Raw genomic sequence first — 21,490 nt, 5'->3', positions numbered from 1 at the left:
GGATGGTAAGCTTAAATCTGCTCGCACAAGTAGACACTAAAAGACTCGACACCATTCGTTGTTCTCTTTTCCTCGGGGTCAGGGGTGATGCCCAAATGCTTGGTGGAAATCTAATTGCCACCCATATGAAATTCCAATATATAATCGGTAGACCTCATGCATTTATCTTCAGATGGAGCATCGGCAATTAATTCAACAAAGCATTCTTTAATCATGTCAGTTGGCAAGTAAGCCAAACCAAAGATTTCTCAATGAAGTTTAACTCATCCTTACTCGAGTAAACTAGTTATATCTAGTAAATTGTAGCTATACTGAGATCAGAACATTTGTTTGATTAATTTTTTTTTTTTTTTATCACATATGTACATTCAAAACTTTATAATTTACCAGGTAAATTTGCGGAAAAGTAATAAATGCAAATTGCGGAAACGTATACTTTAAATTTGCGGAAACGTAGTATTGGGACTTTGAATAATTAGCGGAAATGCAATACGCCCCTTCTTCATGGTTCGTTGATCAATATTAAGTTTTATATTTTAGTCTGTTTTTATATACTACACGGCCGACACTCGGCTAACCGAGAGATTGGTCGGTTAATCTATATTGAGTATGCGGCTATATTGGCAGTGGGTCTGTTAATCGGGTTGGCTAAAGTCTGTTAATCAGGTGTTATCGAGAAAATCATTGAAAACTCAGAATGTTTCATTGTATAACCTTTTAAATATATGTTTATCATAAAAAATATTTATGTCTGACAAAACTATTCAATGTACTGAATCCAGTGGTGTAATTATTATTTTTCTAGCTTCTATGTACGATCTATAAAATGAAAAGGCAAATTACTCATCAGTAAATTTATACACATTTTACACACACAAAATGTACACAAAATGACACTTGGGTTGAATTAACTTGCATGCACTATTTTGAACATCGAAAAAAGACAGGCATTATGAGTGTTAACCAAATTGATATCATTTTGTGAAAAATCTACACGAAAATCTGTATTTTGGTGACATAAATCAATCTTTATTAAAAACCTGGTCTGTTAATGGGTCGGATGTATAAAACCCGGTCTGTTAATTAGTCTGTTAAGAGTTATGAATGACAATAAACGTATAATTTTATTACTTTATGGTGTGTTCATTTGGTAGGCTCAAGACGAGCGGCTAAAATATACGGAAATAACACTTGAGCAATGGAACATAAAATATATACGGAAACAAAACATGAGCAATGGAATATAAAATATACGGAACAAAACACATGAACAATAACAATGTAGGCAATGGATATTGAAAATTGATAAAAATGGTTTCAAAAAGTGTTAAATTAAAGTAAAATTGATTTTATCCGAGAATGGTCGCATATATCATGTGGATTCTGTTTAATTGTCATGAATGACACCAATTTGTCATCTACATTGGTAACCAGTATATAAATCAGAGATTAACGTCGTAATGTAACTAAACATCAGTATATTAAGATGCCTAAATATAAAGAATAGAGAAAGAATAATGGATAAGATAAATAAAATGTAGAGAAAAGTAACATAACCATTTAAAGAAAACAGAAATAAACACCAGCCCCCAATCCGTACCCTCATGGTATACACGAGAATCTGGATGGAGATACAGAATACAAAATAAAAGATAAGGACAGTAGAGAGTGATGCATTGCTAAAAAAAGAGAAGAAAACAAATTGTTTAAGAATAAAGACATGAAACCCCCCTGGGTGTTGAAACAGTAACGGATTACGATGTACTCATATTGGTGACAAATGCTTGACGTTTACATGTGGACACCTGCAGTTCTCCTCTGCACATATGTAGAAAAGGGACTAAACGGAATAAAATGAATTAAATTTTAATACAACCAAATGTAGCTGCATTCGCTCCTTTCCATTTACTTCTTTAGAATGATTTGTAAACAACAGATGATTAAGTAATACAAGAAAAAAAAAACAATTGGATGATGCTGAGGAATTAGGATTAAGGTGGTACCGAACACTTTCACTAAAATCAATGTGGTTCGTTTAATTTGGATAAAATTTTGACAAAGTATTTAATTTGAACCTTTAACAGAAATATAAAAATTTCAAAAAATTTGAACCAACCGTTTTGTCAGAAAAATTAACTGGTTATATAGCAGTTTGACAAATACCAATTTTGATCTTCGAGAAACTTATTATTCCCTTTACAACACAACGTAATTAAAACGTATCACTGACTTTACAGAGTTATCTCCCTGTAGTGTTGGGTACCACCTAAACGTCCAGTGACAAATGTCATGTGCATATGAAAACGACAACACATTATATATGTACCCTGTGTTGTATTAGAAAGACACGTTCAATCGGATTTGAGAACATGCTACTTTGAGCAGACACAAAAATTAAGGCTGATTGAAATCGTTAATAATAATTCATGCATATTCCAGCGACCAACCCAGATCACGCTATAATGAAGTGACACACTCTTGAGTAAAATGCAAAGAAAGTCAAAATAAAAATGCTTTTACTGGAAGGATAGTGTTGCATCGTATTATTATTTTTTGTCGAGCCTTCGACTTTAGTCGAAAAAGCGAGACTAAGCGATCCTACATTCCGTCGTCGTCGGTGTCGTCGTTGTCGGTGTCGTCGTCGTCGGCGGCGTCCACAAATATTCACTCTGTGGTTAAAGTTTTTGAAATTTTAATAACTTTCTTGAACTATACTGGATTTCTAACAACCTTGGACAGAAGCGTGTTTATGATCATATTAAGATAGTATCCAGAAGTAAATTTTGTAAAAATAAAATTCCATTTTTTCCGTATTTTACTTATAAATCATGGACTTAGTTTGTTCTGCGGGGAAACATTACATTCACTCTGTGGTTAAAGTTTTTAAAGTTTTAATAACTTTCTTAAACTATCCTTAGTTTGTACCAAACATGGACAGAAGTTTGTTTATGATCATAAGATAGTATCGAGAAGTAAATTTTGTAATTAAGTAAATCCATTTTTTTCCGTATTTTACTTTTGAATGGACTTAGTTTTTCTGCGGGGAAACATTACATTCACTCTGTGGTTAAAGTTTTTAAAAATTTAATAACTTTCTTAAACTATCCTGGGTTTGTACCAAACTTGGACAGAAGCTTATTTATGATCATGAGATAGTATCCAGAAGTAAATATTGTAAAAAGATAACTCCATTTATTCTGTATTTTACTTTTAAATGGACTTAGATTTTCTTCCAGTTTAACATTACATACAGTCTGCAGTTAAAGTTTTCAAAACATTTATTAGATTCATTCACTATCCTAAATTTTTACTAAACTTGGACAGAAGCTTCTTTCAATCATAAGATAGTATCAAGAGGAATATTTCTATTGTTTTTTCCCCTCATTTTTGTTGAGCCTGCGATTTACAGCAAAAAAAGGCGAGACACTGGGTTCCGCGGAACCCTTACAATATTTTTTTTTACTCAAGAACATCTCATTTTTAACATTTTTAATGGGAAAATATAAAGGTAGCACAACTATTTTCGTGGCTAAATAACTCTTAACTGACACAATTTCAATTGTCCAACCCATTAACAGACTTTATTCACATAATTTTCACTAAAACGTGGTATTACTCACGTTATATTACAATTATGAAATATTTACTAATGTCAATTTATATTTAAGAACCAAATTAGTATTTTGTGTCTTTTAAATGATATCTAAAATTGTTTGTTTCGCCTTTTATTAAAAAATTGCTATGCGTGTAATCATAAATACTACATACTTGCGCGACGCCTTTTACTTTTACTGAAAACTGCGCAGACTATGAAATGTTTTTAAAGGTGGAAAATGTTCTTTGATAGATATCATTTTGTCAGACACTTTTCTTTTTTTGATTTAATTCTTATAATATGCCAAAAATCTGTATATTTGATCGAGTTTAACATTAAATTGTGCGTTTTACTCTTAACAGACGTATAGCCAACCCGATTAACAGACCCACTGCCGATATAGCCGCATACTCAATATAGATTAACCGACCAAACTCTCGGTTAGCCGAGTGTCGGCCGTGTACTATAAGCAATATGTCAACTATATTTGGTATATGTAATGACTGAAAGGTGTATGTGTCTGTCTGGCTTAGTTTATATGACCGGGCCATAGGCATTCGTCTAAAAAAACCTTTATATATAAAGGTATATAGGAATTTTTTTCTGAGACGAGTGCCTGTGGACCGGGCTTGACCATATTTTCATACCATAATGGATTATTGATGATGTCATGTTTATACGTAAAGTAAAACATTATTTATCGGACTAGCAAAATACATTAAACATTGAATAGTAAAGCAGGAGAGACATTGCTGCATGTGCAGTCTTCTCTTGTTTTGCATATTTCGACAAATTAAATCAAACTAACTGCTTGAAGCGTACGTCCTTCTTAAAGTTTGCAAAAAACAAATCCAGACTACCTTTTTTTTTAGATTGTACTGTCGAAAAAAATGTAGCTAAAATCGCATAAAGGAAGTAAAGATGTAGCTTAAGTGTGTTAACATTCCAGAAGATCTACGATGCAGTCACAGTATTTAAAACTAACAATACCTGTTTATAAACATGAAATGAAACTCCCGTACGATTACATTTAAAAGTGACAGGGAAATATTTGGAGGTGTCTTCTGAGGATTACTACAAACAACGATTAGATTTAAGGTAAGTCAATATTTTCGTACAGGTGTTTTGAATTTAATTAATTTTTGGAGAGATGAGTTATGTTTTTAAATCTTATTAAAAATTAATATCCTAATCGTGGATTCCACGTTCATTATGACATGCAGTACACCCATGTATTAAATTTGATGAAAACAATATAATTTTTGAATTTGTAATTTTACATTGATTGAACCGACATTATACCGAATGGGATAGAAAATGGTATGTAAAAGGAGCTTTGACAGGAAAATCCGTCACTAATCTATACGGCTCCGGTAGTTCGTCCGTCTAAACGTCGCATCCTCTCACCCCATAAATGTTACCCTGCTTACATTTTGTACATTTGTAAATATTGAGCGAACCGTTCATTTTCATAATATAGTAGGGATGTGTATTTCCTTTAATCTTTTTATTTCGTGTTTATAGTATTATAATTTTCATTATTATAATGGTTTTATTTCTGCAGACTCCATCACAAAACGTGGGATATTTTTACGTATAAATTCATGGATATTTTGATGTTATACACATTTCGTCTCGTAATTGAAATAGGTCAGCATTTTATATAAATTTTAAATTCACATTTTTACCAACGTACAGAATATGTTCAATCTCGATTATGTAATCGTCGTAAATTGATATCTTCATGTCATCAAACGGATTTGTAACAGGATTGAAAAGTGCATATTTACACGAGGAAATTTTAAAGATTTAACGATTTATTTATTGATTAATTAATTACTTTTTATTTGTGTGCTCAACATCCAGTGGCAAATATTTGAAGGGTCACTTACTTAGAGGTTCCTGCAAAGCGGGTGATATATAATGTTGCGTCTTGAATATATTTCTATTTTGAAAAGGATAATACCCAAAGTCCTTTTTTTTAGTGACAAGAAAAAATAGATTGAAAGTTTTTTCTATGTGTTTTGAAATGAATAACAAAACAAGTCAGGTGCATACAATCATACTAATTATAATTTGTCCAATTTTCGTGTTGTATTCACGCTTTTAAAGATGATTACTTTCACTTTCTCCTTGTCTTTTATGAGACTTGAAAAGAAAATCTTTATTTAAAGAATATAATAACTATAATTACTGAGGAATTTTTATTTCTTTGTCATAAAATCCGATTTAAAGTTTGATAATATGATGTGTTTGGCATATCGAGAATCTGTTTGTAACAAAAACCCTTTCATACATCAAAATAGTGTTGGCAAACAGACAATCACATATTTAGAATAAACATACTTTCAAAATAAAAAGTAAGACTTTTGATTTATGGTCTTGCGACTATCACATGGAGGTTTATATAGGGTTGTGTTGGACATCTTTGTGTTTTAATTATGGATACTACAGTCCAGCCCTGGCCTTTTTCTTTTTTACTGTGGGTTCATTATTTATCATACAGTACTATTTTTAGTGAATAAAAAAGTACCACGAATTACAGATTATCTACATATATAAGCTTGTATGCAGTTTTTAGCAAAGCCTAAAAAAATCAAATATTCACGAAAGTGACAGCTTTAATTAATTCCCGAAAAATTGCTACCCCAAAAAGTTAACGAATCTGCAATATTAAAAAAAAGCCTGGTGACTAATATTTTTTACTATCGTGTTAATTGACTATATTTTGGTAAATATTTAAAAAAAAAAAAATCTATGTATTTTAATTTAAACCCCCATCTATTGTAACTAACTAAATTCAAATTGGATTGATATTTTTTCTGTCGGGTATGGCGTGTACACTTCTTATCATTTACATTTCATGCGTAGTCACGGATTATAATTTTTTTAGGGGAGAGGGATTCTGGTCAGGTTTTTTTTTTTTTTTTTTACTATAAGAATATAAAGAAGTGATATGATTGCCAATCAAACAACTCTCCACCAGAGACAAAATGACATAGCAGTTAGCCACTTTAGCCCGTTACTGATTAGGTTACCATACGGCCTTCAACAATGAGTAAAACCCATACCGCATGGCCAGCTATAAAATATATATGCTTTAATTCCATCAAAAGCTTAGTCGTTTAATAATATTCATATTTTTGGAAACGTCAACGCCATTTGAAATTACTCTGAGACTTCTGCTTTTTATATGTTTGCAAACTTTTATATTTTAAATGAGTAATATTATCCAATAAAGATTTTCACTTGGTTACCTTTCTAAACTTGAACCTTATAAAATTATATATTATACATATGAGAAATGCATGTCGAATGATCAATGAAGAATTCAAAATAAGAACTGTTTGAAGTTTAAAATCCGCCAATTTGAAAAAGAGATCCATTGAATGAATTATTTTCCCGGACTTCTTAAAAGTCAAAATTATAATTTAAGCATTTTCATGCTGCATAGTATTAGGAATTGAATGTTATTTGGGAAAAGCTTAGAGAGTTTATTATTTTTTCACAAAGTTACCGATATTTACACGTGATGATTTATGTCTATAGCTAGGTATACATACGATAATCATTTGTGACATCTTTTGATGGTAGCAGTAAACATGGATTTCATGATTAAAGACATTATACTTCTACAGGTACTTCAAAAAATACAACAGGGAAACATTTTAACTATTCTATGATTTGCCATTAGTCCTTACATCCGTATTGCTCAACGTACCAAATAGGGGATACTAAGATTAGACTCTTGAAATATATTCTAAACTATAAACCGTTCAATATGCATACGTGAAATTAAACGATGAAGAATATGCCATGGAATCAATAAAGGGACGTGCTCTCTTTCCGAATATCTGTAAAATAAAAAGAACATTCACTGTCCCAGTGCTTGAGTCAATGTCAAATCTTTTACAAGGTAAAATGTGTTTAAGTGTACATTTTTGTATATCAACCCTAAATAAAAATATTGAATTACAATGAAAAGGAATATTTTTAATTTCTTTAATTTTATCATAGCATGATATTATCCGTATCGAATCGGTTTTCTAATAATTTAAGGTAAAACTAATATAGTTTTAAAGTATAAAGAAATTCGTTGGACCATACCTAAATGTATTTTAAACGAACGACCACATTTCAAATTAAAATAAGCAAAAATGATGATTCACAGTTTAACACTTTTAATTCACTGTATTTTTGTTCTATTTATTACACATAAAACTCATCCCTTTTGTTAAGTAAGATGACTTGGGTGACATGCCACGGTAAGTTTGTATTAAATTTTTACATTTTTTATCTTTTAAGGACGCGTTATGTAACGTTGAAGGATATTATATTCCTTGTTGAAATCTTAATTTTACATTATATCGCAATTGCACGTACTGATCCCTACTATTATATATTTACACTGCACCTAAATGTTATTTTAGTATACGTTTTGCAACATAGGAGCTCTCGAACTAGTTCTCATCAACTATTGAATTATGTCACACCTATGTTCTTTTATCAAAAAAGGAAAATAAATTAAACATATGGGGTAGTATATTAATTCCAAGTTTTTTTTTTAATTTTAAAATTGCTTAATTAAGTGTGGACTGTCTTTGTCAATGAATATTCATGTATGGAGATAATCGAGTACATGACTTGATATGTATGTTTTGTTTGTTGTTCTTTTGTTCTGTAGCTTTTAAAAGCTTTTCATATAGCTTATGTGTGTAATTGTATCTCGAATTGTATTGCTTATACCGACTCTAGATAAAGCTTTATATGACTGTCTTATGTCTAACTCCTTCTCAGTGGTACAAATTCTTGTTCATCGCTGAAGACATATGTTGCCTCGAAAATCTTTCATATTTTCATTGTGTTGTTTCTCTTTGGTCTCACATATTTCCGAAATATCCTTCTGTTTATTCCAAGATAGAAACTTGTGTTACTATATATTTTCGTTTATTTCTGTTTTGACGTCTTCATTTCACTGCATTATTCGTACTAGTTATGCAAAGATCATTTTTGTTTTTTATGAACATCCAAGATATTTTTTGTTACAAGGCCCATCTTCTATCTTAAAAAAAACAACTTTGCAACAACTCTTATTGCATCATTTATACTTTAGTGTGAAAAAACAGCAATGTTGTTGACTAAATTGAGCACAAATTCAACATTACACCTATTGAAAGATTAGCAAAAATATAACCCAAATTGAAGTCAGTACAATAACAAAAGAACAATGAAGATAATTGAAGGTGGATTAGCAACTGAAAACAATAAGATGCACTAACAGATAGAACTAGAAGAAGAAACATTTTGTACTTCAAATGAAAGCCAAACTTATACTAATAGTAAAGTCTTATAGGCTGAAAAGAAAGAGGGGGCAAACTTAGGGGCGATCTACAAACCTCGACCTATTCTCAGTCACATTTTGTTCATAGTTAATTGGTGGAAAAGTTCTAATTTACATATAGACTCGTATTATAACCTGATTTATATTATGTCAATACAAGTGATGCAAGTTAAAAACACAGACATTAGATTAAAATTTTTCAAATAAAGTTTGCATTATTTTGATATGATTTGCTGCTGTTATCATAGTAAAAATGGTAAAACGTAATCATTTGATTATTTGGTTATATGAAAAATTAATCACTTATTTCACGGTTAATTGACCATCATTCTTGATACATAATACAAATAGTAATAATTTAGTATATAATACAACGTAGAACGGGAATGTCACCTGTTTATTAATAAAAAAAAACAACATAATGAATAAATTAACTTAGAAGAGGTCGTTTTGACAGTTAACAAATTATAATATATTAATCAGTTTAAAGGTGTCCAAGCTATTAATCAGTTTAAAGGTGTCCAAGCTATTAATCAGTTTAAAGGTGTCCAAGCTATTAATCAGTTTAAAGGTGTCCAAGCTATTAATCAGTTTAAAGGTGTCCAAGCTATTAATCAGTTTAAAGGTGTCCAAGCTATTAATCAGTTTAAAGGTGTCCAAGCATGTCAGCCCCATTCTGCATTAAGTCCAGATCGTAAACACACATAACTCACTAATGTCCAGTAAGAACTCACGAAAGTTACCAGGCTTATAATTTTGAACGTCAGGTTACGTAAAACTCAGACTCAATCAAAAGTCGAAAAGTCCAAATGAAACAATGAATTGAGCATTGCCATCCAAAAATCTTAGAAATTTTGATAAATACGCAAAGGTTTCGATCAGGGATATCTATTTATGTAAACATCAACCCAACAATGTTAGATCTGTAAATCTGCTTTTGTAAATTTTTTGTTCTTCCCTCGCCGGGATTCGAACCCATGCTACTGAGATGTCGTGACACGGGAAATGAAGCTTCTGTGGATATTATAGGAACAATTTATGTTTTGTTTTTGCAGATGCTTTTTTATCATTGCTATAATCGAGACAGGAAATCTTTTACATAGATATAAGAAGACATCGTATCACTGCACAGTTTTGCAAGCATGAATCAATATATAAATAAATAAGACTTGAATTAACTATATGTTACAAAAATGATAATGCACCATACCGTTCTTAAGTATAAAAAGGTAAACCTATATTAAACAAAGTTTCAAGAACAACATACACCAAATTATTAATAGTTATATAGTTTAAACATTTTGTATTGTTCAAAAAGGACAACGAATTAGGATTGTCTACAAACGAGTGGCGTTTTTCCAAAACTTGATGATATGTTCCAGTGTCTTTGGCTTTTATCTCAGCATTATACATTTGTATCTTTTAAGAGAAGTTCTGTAACAGCATGCCGAATGTTCTTCTAAACTCCTAACGTCGAAAACAAATTGTCTTGAGTTTTTTGTTTTGATAATAGCTTGCTTAATCTGTAAAGTAATTATTCAAATTGGATTTTAAAAGTTTCTTTTATGTTTTAACATTTGATATTTTCAATATTTTCATTTGACAGGATGTCGTATTGCGTAATGAAAATATTATGTTAATTTTCAAATTTAAATGTAAAAATGTTCATACAAAAAAGTGCACACTTAAAATGTAAAAGATAACATTATTCAAATTCATTCTTCCGTGTATGATCACATGTATAGTTATTTTCAAAGAGATGATGTTAGTTAAACATCAATTGCTTTCATTAAACTGCATAATTTGCATACCTGTTAAAATGCCATATATACAAAATAAATTTCACAAGTACGTATACCTTGGCTAGTAAAGCACAAATTCTAATTGCCTGTGGTCCTGGAAAATTAAAATAAAACATAATATCTCCTTTTTACTACGGAAAGAATCAAAAGTCAAAATTACAGTAGAGGACGACATAGTCGGACGACAGTGAACTTCACACCCGGGTAAGTGCTGTTCTGTATATTCGCAACTTATTTAAGATATCTGGAACGTGTTGTATTTTTTGTGCGTTTTACTTTTACGACGATAGTCTAGAGAGTCACAGTTAGAGGTTTCGGTTAGCGGTAAACTTGATATAACTTCATCGACATTTTGTGTCTGTGCAATGATCTGGTATATTGACTATGTGCTTTTTGGTGCTGTTTTTCCTCGATTGTTTCAATTTTGTTTTCTGATGAGTCGGTCATTTGGTTGTTTGTGTAGTCGGTTATACATAAAGTAGTGAACAAAACGAATATAGAATTTTCATTAAAAAAATAAGATTTGTGAATAAAGAGTCATAATAAACACAACTCTAAAACACAGGGGAAAACGTTTCCCATAAAAAGTATGAAAGCAAACAAATCTATTTACGTACACTTTTTGACGAAGACATAATCCTCACTCCTTAGTTCTTATGCATGTTAAATAAATAACCATATTGATAAGTCTTCTACTTTTGTGAGATTGATGGGCAGATATTCAATTCTGTCTTTTTTCTTTCTAGTATATATTTGACAGATATTCACTGATATATTGCACTTGACGTAGTCACTTTCAAATATTCTCCTATTTGTCATCAATTTGTCATCAAATATCATTGTTTTTATCATACAAACATATTCATCACCAAAATCCTCCTCTTCAGAAAATAAAATGGTTGTCCTCTTATAAATATCTTTATAAACGGCATACCATAGATGAACATCTATGACCATACACAGCTGGTAAAATGTTTGAGGAGGAAGCTGGTTATTCTTGTTAAAATGATACAAACTCTCAATTATTTGAAAAATAGTATAGTGTAAGAGAAATTAATTCTTGTTTTTTTTATACTTTTCGTTTAGATATGAGTCAATGGTTGTTGAAAAAGAAAAAGAAACATACAGAAAAGTCGACCAAAATCAGGAAAACAGATGCAAAACCAACCATAGAACTACATCAGCATACCTTTAAACAAAATAAATCTTCATTTTCTCTACAAAAAGTTCCAATACAAGCAAGACAATGCATCCATAGAAAGGCAGATGATATTTATGGATTTTCAGTAAAAGACTGCAAAACCGAAGGCAACAAAAAGAGCAGAAATCCCCAAGGTCAAGATGATAAGATTTATAATGACCCATGGGATATTCATTGCAACGTTTTAAATAGTGATCAAACGTGTTGCAGTGTCTGTTTATCAAAAGAATTAGAACATTCAAATGATGACAAGAGGACGAAAAATATTTCTATTCTAGGAACAAGTGCGACAAAATCAAAATCGAAGCGAGGGACTCGCGACAAAGTTAAAAATAAAACACACAGAAATGAACGTCCTGAATATCTAGAAGACAGTGACACCGGATGTGAATTTTCAAACAGTAGCGACGAAGAAAGTGATTATTATGAGTTTTTAGAAAATATTGAGCGCAGATTAAAAATAGACAATTCTAATTGCAATCCTGTGATAATGCCAAAATGGGACTCGCCCTTTTATGAAAAAGGCTATCAAAATCGGCCAGTCTTAAGAGGGATTGGCTTCAACGCAAGATGTGCCGATGACGTAATATATAATTCTGGATCTGATCACAGTAGTGGATTCTTTGAAACAAACAGTACAACATTAACAACATATAATAGTCCAAATAATGATATAGTGCCAAAAACATGTAGTAGTACAGAGGACTTGGACATGTTTTCTTTTCCAGTCGACGAACCAGAGACTATAAGTCAGGAAACGAAATCATGCAAGAGAAATCCTGGTAAAGTGTACCAAACAGGTTATGGGTTTAAGGGAAATCGTTTATTAGGCGATTTGATTCAAATGAATTATGAAAAACAGCAGTTACATTGATTAAAAAAATAAGCCTTTAATTTGAAATAAGTGTGAGATTTTTTGTGGGTATCTTCAACAGACTGTCATGACTAAAATACAATTTTGTTTGTACCACTTGCCGCAGTGTGAAGCGAGATATATCAAATCCAATGTTTGACATTCAGTCTTCTTAGCGCCCACATGCCTAAACTTCTAGTTTGAGTGTATTAAATTTATACGAGACCCGTATCTTTTCGTCTGAACGAAAGAACATACGAATTGCAAAATGACAGATACCAATTACTGCGACTTTTTTGTGCAATTATTATTTGAAAATATGATTTGACAAACACCTCATATTTAAATGAATGGTTTAATCAATAGATTAAAAATATATTTCAAAGATAGGCTTACTGTAAATTCAGCCTGTTTTGTTATATTTTCATTTAAGGGGTACACAACAACTTGCACTAAAAAAGATTTGTCTAGTTTAATTTTCGTTTTGACTTGTTGATATAACAAGTTTTACAAACACTTATTTTGATCGCTGCGAAGCTTGATTTCTAGAAGTATTTAATTTAAACGTCAGTTAACTCCCTTATGTGTTATATACCACTTTAACTCAATCAATATTTGAAATGACATTTAGAGCGCAAAATCAGTGCAATATACAAGATAGCGAAGGAACAAAATGTACGTCGCTGAAAACGGAGGACTGAGAGGAATGAACCTCTCGTTAGTTCTATAAGGGAAAAGTCGATGGAAAAATTCGTCAAAAGAAACGAAATTTTGGTTGCTTGAAACTGAGTCGATTTCGATTTCGAGACGTAAATTGACGCCCGAGTCATTGGTCTTATGACCTGATTTTGTGATGCGTAGTCTCCAACTTCATGATACAAGCAAATTTAAAACTGACAACAAAATCTCAAAAGTACTATTGAGTCGTTTTAAATGTTGTTTCCCATTTGCGATAACACTTGTACATATTTTAAGCATAAGTCTTGTAGGTAACAGTAGTTTATCGCTATTCTAATCTCGTATACTTACGAAGAAAATACTTATCAAGATAAAAAAAAACATGGGAATCGCATGCTCACTAATTACCATAGCGAGGCAAATAAGGCTTCTCCTGTAGTTCATACATCAACAACCATGCAAATCAACAGCCAGTCATAACTTTGTTATATCCCGAGGGTAAAGGACACAATCGGTAAATGTAGCTCTCGGACGAATTGTCTGATAGACAAAGATCTAAAAAGTAAAATAACAAAATATACCAAATCCAAGGAAATTTAAAACGGAAGGTTCTTTATCAATTGACAAAATTTAAAGCTGAAACGCATTGAACGAATGGAAAACAACTGTCATATTCCTGTTTTCGAAACAGACATTTCCTTATTTAGAAAATGATGAATACACTTAGAACATGTCTCTTGTGAAATGAGACACATACATACTTATTCGTGGTGGTGACTACAAAAACGTAAGTGACGATCGAATAGTTCTTTTTACAACTCTTCTATATATCTTGAAAGTCGAATTTCTTTGAATATGATATTTCTTTGGCACATCATAAATGAAACACGAACATTTATAAGGAACATCCTCCATGTGCGTACATAAAGGGGAGGGGAGATCATTTTGTCCCCTACGGACTCTACTAAATAATACATAAAGCTATAGAATACATCAATGTTTTTTCTTACAAAAAAGAAGATGTGGTATGATTGCCAATAAGACAGCTCTTCGCAACAGACTAAATGACACAGAAATTAACAATTATAGGTGACCGTAGGGGCTTCAACAATTATAAAATGGCCCAAAATGACAAAATGTATAAACAATTTAAACGAGAAAACTAACGGCCTAATGCATGTACAAAAATGAACGAAAAACAAATATGTAACACAGCAACAAACGACAACCTCTAAACTACAAGTTCCTGACTTTTGACAGGCACATGAATACAAACATCAATGTGGTGGGGTTCCAAATCGCCTCTCACTTGTGAAAGTGGTGCAACAATACTACATAAGCAAGAACTACAAAAATCAGTTGGAATTCTTCTTAGATTGTTAGAAAAACATAATTTTATGTAACATTTTTTCTCAAGAAATACCCCAAATAATATATAAATGATCGATGCGTGTTGTGATAGAAGATATAGAAGTCAAGATCGTGTTTATGAATCTTCGCAATAATGTCAAGTTATATAGATAACAGTTGTAATAACGAATTTAAGATAGATTTTAACAACGAACAGAATCCATAAATATTGACAAGTAAGATTATTTGCATTACGGTAGTTGCCTTCTATTTCTGGCAAATAATTTTGGCTGCATTTTTTTTGTGTGTAGATTAACAAATTCTGATATTTTTATTAGTTGCAGAAATGTACAGACTTTTTGTGTTGGTGAATCTTTTGGATGGTTCAATCATATTAAATCTATATTTAACATAACAAGTTGAAGATATAATTATGAAATTTTAGATCGAAAATAATAAAAGTATTGGTGGACACAATTTAACCAACAAATTTATTCAAAACGACGTAGTGGAATAGACATATTTTCGCTTGAATAATTTTAATGTTTATTTGAGAAACGGCTTGAAATAATCCTCAGTTTGATACAGTTCGTGTTTTTCTTTGTCGTTACTTTTCTATGTAATGTGATTTGTAGACATGCTTGTATTTTCATAGTTTTTTTTGTATTTTGTCATGGTGTTGTTGGTCTCTCTTTAACTTAAGTGTTTTGATTGTCTCCTTGTATAGATATAGGAATATGTTTTATGAGTGCCAATGAGACAACTATCCATCTAATTCCAACAACAAGCTAGAGAGGGCCCCAAAAATTACTAGTGTAAAACCATTCAAACGGGAAAACCAAACGATCTAATATATATAAAAATCGAGAAACGAAAAACAGTTATGAACCGCATAAACAGACGAAAACAATTAAACATCAGATTCCTGACGTAGGACAGGTGCAAACAATTGCAGGCGGGATTAAACGTTTTAATGGTACCAAACTGTCTCCCCTTTTCTGAAACAATAGTATAACATCACAGCATTAAAAGACACACTATAAAATATCAATTGGAATAGCTTAACTCAATCAAAAAACATAGTAACACAAATGAGTATATTTTACTCTTTCAAAGTTAAGATCATTATTGGTCAAAATCAGTGAACAAAATTAGGAACGTTCGAGAGATTGCGATAACACGACTATAACATTGGGTTGAACTGCTTCAAACGCGGATTCAGTTCAATGTCTGTGTTCTCTCTTTCGTACTACGTAATACGGTGAATATCAAAATGCTGCGCTGAAATTTCCACCAGTCAAAGATTGTACCAATTCTAATGACTCATAAATCGAGATCATTCAGTATGACATTTAATGTTAGCAGTTGATTACAGTATGACATCTAATGTTAGCAGTTGATTAGAGTATGACATCTAATGTTAGTAGTTGATTACAGTATGCCATCTAATGTTAGCAGTCGATTACAGTATGACATCTAATGTTAGTAGTTGATTATGGTATGACATCTAATGTCTCTAGTATGGGTATATTATAGTTGATAAAAGTCTCTAGATGGCTTGGATGAAATCCCTGCTGATGGATAACCAACTAAGTGCATCTGTGTTGGTTTTCCAGGTCTGTAATTGATATTAATAAAAGCAACAGTAGTATATTGCTGTTCGAAATTCATAAATCGATTGAGAAAAAAACAAATCCGGGTTACAAACTAAAACTGAGGGAAACACATCAAATATAAGAGGAGAACTACGACACAACAGAAACACAACACTAAAATGTATCACACCCAGAAACGAACTATAATAGAACAGGACATTTTAAGGAATGGTGGGTTGAACCTGGTTTTGTGGCTAGCCAAACCTCTCGCTTTTATGGCAATGTTAAATGTAACATTAAAAAATGACAACATTACATGACAGGACTAAAATACAAATAAATGGGAGAACATATAGGACAGAGAAACACATGAATAATAGTTATCAAAAGGTGCCAGGTTTATAAATTGATATACCAGACGCGTGTTTCGCCCAAACATGACTAACCAGTGATACTCAGATCAAAAAAGTTCGAAAGCCAAAAAAAGTACAAAGTTGAAGAGCATTGGGGACCAAAAGTTAAAACAAAGTTGTGCCTAATGCGGCTAAGCTTTCCTGCATGGGTTAAGAACATCCTTATTATTTAGAATAATTCATACTTTTGAAAAAAGTAGATTATATAAAAAAAAAAGTGAATGCTGCTAATCCTGCTAGCCAAAGGTGTCATGCAGCTTATAACATTGTAGATGTCAGTACATATGTTACTACTTTATTGTGCGTGTATACACTGAGTTCTTTTATAGAAGGTAGTTTCAAACCTATCAATTCCTGCCCATTTTAGTTTCTCTCTTGTGTAGAAGGTGATATAGTTCAGTCTTGGTTATTCTTTTACTAGTGTAGGTGATGAAGTTATGGAGAGGTTGAAGTAAAAATTGAAGAATATAACTGGATACTAGTATGGCACAATTAAAGATTTCAACCCAGTAGCTAAAATACGGATTTTTTTGTGTTATTAAAATTTGCTGTTACAAAATGTTAGAAATTATTATAAATTAAAGAATGTATCTCCCTCATGCAAAGCTCTGATTCCTTTCACGGATTTGGCTATACTATTTGGACCTTTTTGGATTATAGCTCTTCACCTTTTATATAAGCTTTGGATTTAAAATATTTTGGCCACGAGCATCACTGAGGAGACATGTATTGTCGAAATGCGCATCTGGTGCAGGAAAATTGGTACCGTTAATGTTATTACTACCACTGGGTCGATGCCTCTGCTGGTGGACTTTTGGTCCCCGAGGGTATCACCAGCCTAGTAGCCAGTACTTCGGTATTGGCATGAAAATACAGATTGTTTTTGTGTTATTAAAATTTGCTATTACAAAATGTTAGAAATTATTATAAATTAAGGAATGTATATCTCCCTCATGCAAAGCTCTGATTCTTTTCACGGATTTGGCTATACTTTTTGGACCTTTTTGGATTATAGCTCTTCACTTTTTATATAAGCTTTGGGTTTAAAATATTTTGGCCACGAGCATCACTGAAGAGACATGTATTGTCGAAATGCTCATCTGGTGCAGGAAAATTGGTACCGTTAATGTTATTACTACCACTGGGTCGATGCCTCTGCTGGTGGATTGTTAGTCCCCGAGGGTATCACCAGCTCAGTAGCCAGTACTTCGGTACTGCCATGAAAATATGGATTTTTTTGTGTTATTAAAATTTGCTGTTACAAAATGTTAGAAATTATTATAAATTAAGGAATATATCTCCCTCATGCAAAGCTATGATTCCTTTCAAGGAATTGGCTATACTCATGATTTGGACCTTTTTGGATTATAGCTCTTCACCTTTTATATAAGCTTTGGGTTTAAAATATTTTGGCCACGAGCATCACTGAAGAGACATGTATTGTCGAAATGCGCATCTGGTGCAGGAAAATTGGTACCGTTAATGTTATTACTACCACTGGGTCGATGCCTCTGCTGGTGGACTGTTAGTCCCCGAGGGTATCAACAGCCCAGTAGCAAGTACTTCGGTACTGGCATGAAAATACGGATTTTTTTAGTGTTATTAAAATTTGCTGTTACAAAATGTTACAAATTATTATAAATTAAGGAATATATCTCCCTCATGCAAAGCTCTGATTCCTTTCACGGGTTTGGCTATACTTTTTGGACCTTTTTGGATTATAGCTCTTCACCTTTTATATAAGCTTTGGATTTAAAATATTTTGGCCACGAGCATCACTGAAGAGACATGTATTGTCGAAATGCGCATCTGGTGCAGGAAAATTGGTACCGTTAATGTTATTACTACCACTGGGTCGATGCCTCTGCTGGTGGACTGTTAGTCCCCGAGGGTATCACCAGCCCAGTAGCCAGTACTTCGGTATTGGCATGAAAATAAGGATTTTTTTTTGTGTTATTAAAATTTGCTGTTACAAAATGTTAGAAATTATTATAAATTAAGGAATGTATCTCCCTCATGCAAAGCTCTGATTCCTTTCACGGATTTGGATATACTTTTTGGACCTTTTTGGATTATAGCTCTTCACCTTTTATTTAAGCTTTGGATTTAAAATATTTTGGCCACCAGCATCACTGAAGAGACATGTATTGTCGAAATGCGCATCTGGTGCAGGAAAATTGGTACCGTTAATGTTATTACTACCACTGGGTCGATGCCTCTGCTGGTGGACTGTTAGTCCCCGAGGGTATCAACAGCCCAGTAGCAAGTACTTCGGTACTGGCATGAAAATACGGATTTTTTTAGTGTTATTAAAATTTGCTGTTACAAAATGTTACAAATTATTATAAATTAAGGAATATATCTCCCTCATGCAAAGCTCTGATTCCTTTCACGGGTTTGGCTATACTTTTTGGACCTTTTTGGATTATAGCTCTTCACCTTTTATATAAGCTTTGGATTTAAAATATTTTGGCCACGAGCATCACTGAAGAGACATGTATTGTCGAAATGCGCATCTGGTGCAGGAAAATTGGTACCGTTAATGTTATTACTACCACTGGGTCGATGCCTCTGCTGGTGGACTGTTAGTCCCCGAGGGTATCACCAGCCCAGTAGCCAGTACTTCGGTATTGGCATGAAAATAAGGATTTTTTTTTGTGTTATTAAAATTTGCTGTTACAAAATGTTAGAAATTATTATAAATTAAGGAATGTATCTCCCTCATGCAAAGCTCTGATTCCTTTCACGGATTTGAATATACTTTTTGGACCTTTTTGGATTATAGCTCTTCACCTTTTATTTAAGCTTTGGATTTAAAATATTTTGGCCACCAGCATCACTTAAGAGACATGTATTGTCGAAATGCGCATCTGGTGCAGGAAAATTGGTACCGTTAATGTTATTACTACCACTGGGTCGATGCCTCTGCTGGTGGACTGTTAGTCCCCGAGGGTATCACCAGCCCAGTAGCCAGTACTTCGGTATTGGCATGAAAATAAGGATTTTTTTTTTGTGTTATTAAAATTTGCTGTTACAAAATGTTAGAAATTATTATAAATTAAGGAATGTATCTCCCTCATGCAAAGCTCTGATTCCTTTCACGGATTTGGCTATACTTTTTGGACCTTTTTGGATTATAGCTCTTCACCTTTTATATAAGCTTTGGATTTAAAATATTTTGGCCACCAGCATCACTTAAGAGACATGTATTGTCGAAATGCGCATCTGGTGCAGGAAAATTGGTACCGTTAATGTTATTGTAAGGGTTCAGTGAAGATTTTCTCTGCATTATGGGTAACAATTTAACAACAAAATATAACGACTCTTAACGCAGTGTTAGTTGACATTGTTGTTAAAAAATTTTGAACAACACATTTAATGCATATGTTAGCTAACGACTCGTTAGCCTTAATCATCGTTAAGGCTAATGACACTTTTGAACAACTGGGCCCTGTTCTAGTTTGGTACAAATCAAGATAGTTTAAGGGAGTTCCAAAAAATTTAACACAGAGTGAATTTAATGTTAACTGTTTTGTCTTTTTATTTTTAGCCATGGCATTGTCAGTTTATTTTCTATCTTTAAGTTTGACTCTTTCCCTCTGGTATCTTTTGTCCCTCTTTTATGATCATAAATAACCTTCTGTCCTAGTTTGGTAGAAATACAGAATAATTTAAGAAAGTAATCAAAATATCAAAACTTTAACCACAGAGTTTGGGGACGCTGCCGACGACGGATGGTAGGATCGCTATGTCTCGCTTTTGCGACAAATGTCGCAGGCTCGACAAAAATAGATGTATTCGGAAGTACAATTCATATTGAATTGGAATAAATCCATTCTCCTAGCTATTTCTTCAATAGTTTGCTAAAACATAACCTTGATATCATCAAAATCGAGATTGAACGTTAATCATGTTAACGTTCAACGACGGTTATCAATTTTACTGCATCAGGTGCGCATTTCGGCAAAAACAGAGGGACTAAAGATACCAAAGGGACAGTCAAACTCATATAAAACCGACAAATAATAGTACACAAGACATTACATAAAAAACTTAAGACTAAGTAACACGAATCCGACCCAAAACCGGGGTTGATCTCAGGTGCTCCAGAAGGATCCTGCTCCATATGTTGCACCCGTCGTGTTGCTTATGTTATTACAACCCTGGTAAATAGTTTAAATCTGTACGTCACATTCGAGGTGAAAAGGGAAGTTGATTGTAGTTACTACATAAGGAACATATCTTATATCATCTTTGAATAAACTCATCATAGATACCAGGACTAAATTTTGTATATACGTCAGACGCGCGTTTCGTCTACAAAAGACTATCAGTGACGCTCGAATCCAAAAAAGTTAAAAAGGCTAAATAAAGTACGAAGTTGAAGAGCAATGAGGACCAAAATTCCTAAAAGTTGAAACCGTTATTTCATAACGGTCAACCAACTCCATATGCTGGCGTCCATAAAATTTATGTTAGGATGATTTCAACTTCCCGTATTGAACTCTTGGTTTAATAGCTTAATTGTAAGCAAAAACCCTCTATAAAAAAAAATCATAATAGGAAATACAAGCCCGGGAATATCGTATCTATTTGAAGATATATACTCAGTATGCAGGCGCTGCTGGAATGTTGCTACATACAAATTGGAAAGTTCACAAT

The 21,490-nt window shown here is 32.6% G+C and overlaps 1 long non-coding RNA gene across 1 annotated transcript; it reads left to right on the top strand.

Annotated features, from left to right (window-relative positions):
- The first annotated feature begins 4,460 nt into the window (after positions 1 to 4,460).
- LOC143079967 (uncharacterized) lies at positions 4,461 to 13,194 on the top strand. Its single transcript, XR_012979566.1, has 2 exons — positions 4,461 to 4,693; positions 11,825 to 13,194. It is a non-coding gene; the product is annotated as an uncharacterized LOC143079967 (long non-coding RNA).
- Positions 13,195 to 21,490: the final 8,296 nt, after the last annotated feature.

Source organism: Mytilus galloprovincialis, chromosome 6 (assembly GCF_965363235.1).
Source record: "Mytilus galloprovincialis chromosome 6, xbMytGall1.hap1.1, whole genome shotgun sequence".
Classification (NCBI taxonomy): domain Eukaryota; kingdom Metazoa; phylum Mollusca; class Bivalvia; order Mytilida; family Mytilidae; genus Mytilus; species Mytilus galloprovincialis.
The sequence above is the reverse complement of the archived record's forward strand: the minus strand, read 5'-3'. Positions and strand labels throughout refer to the sequence as shown.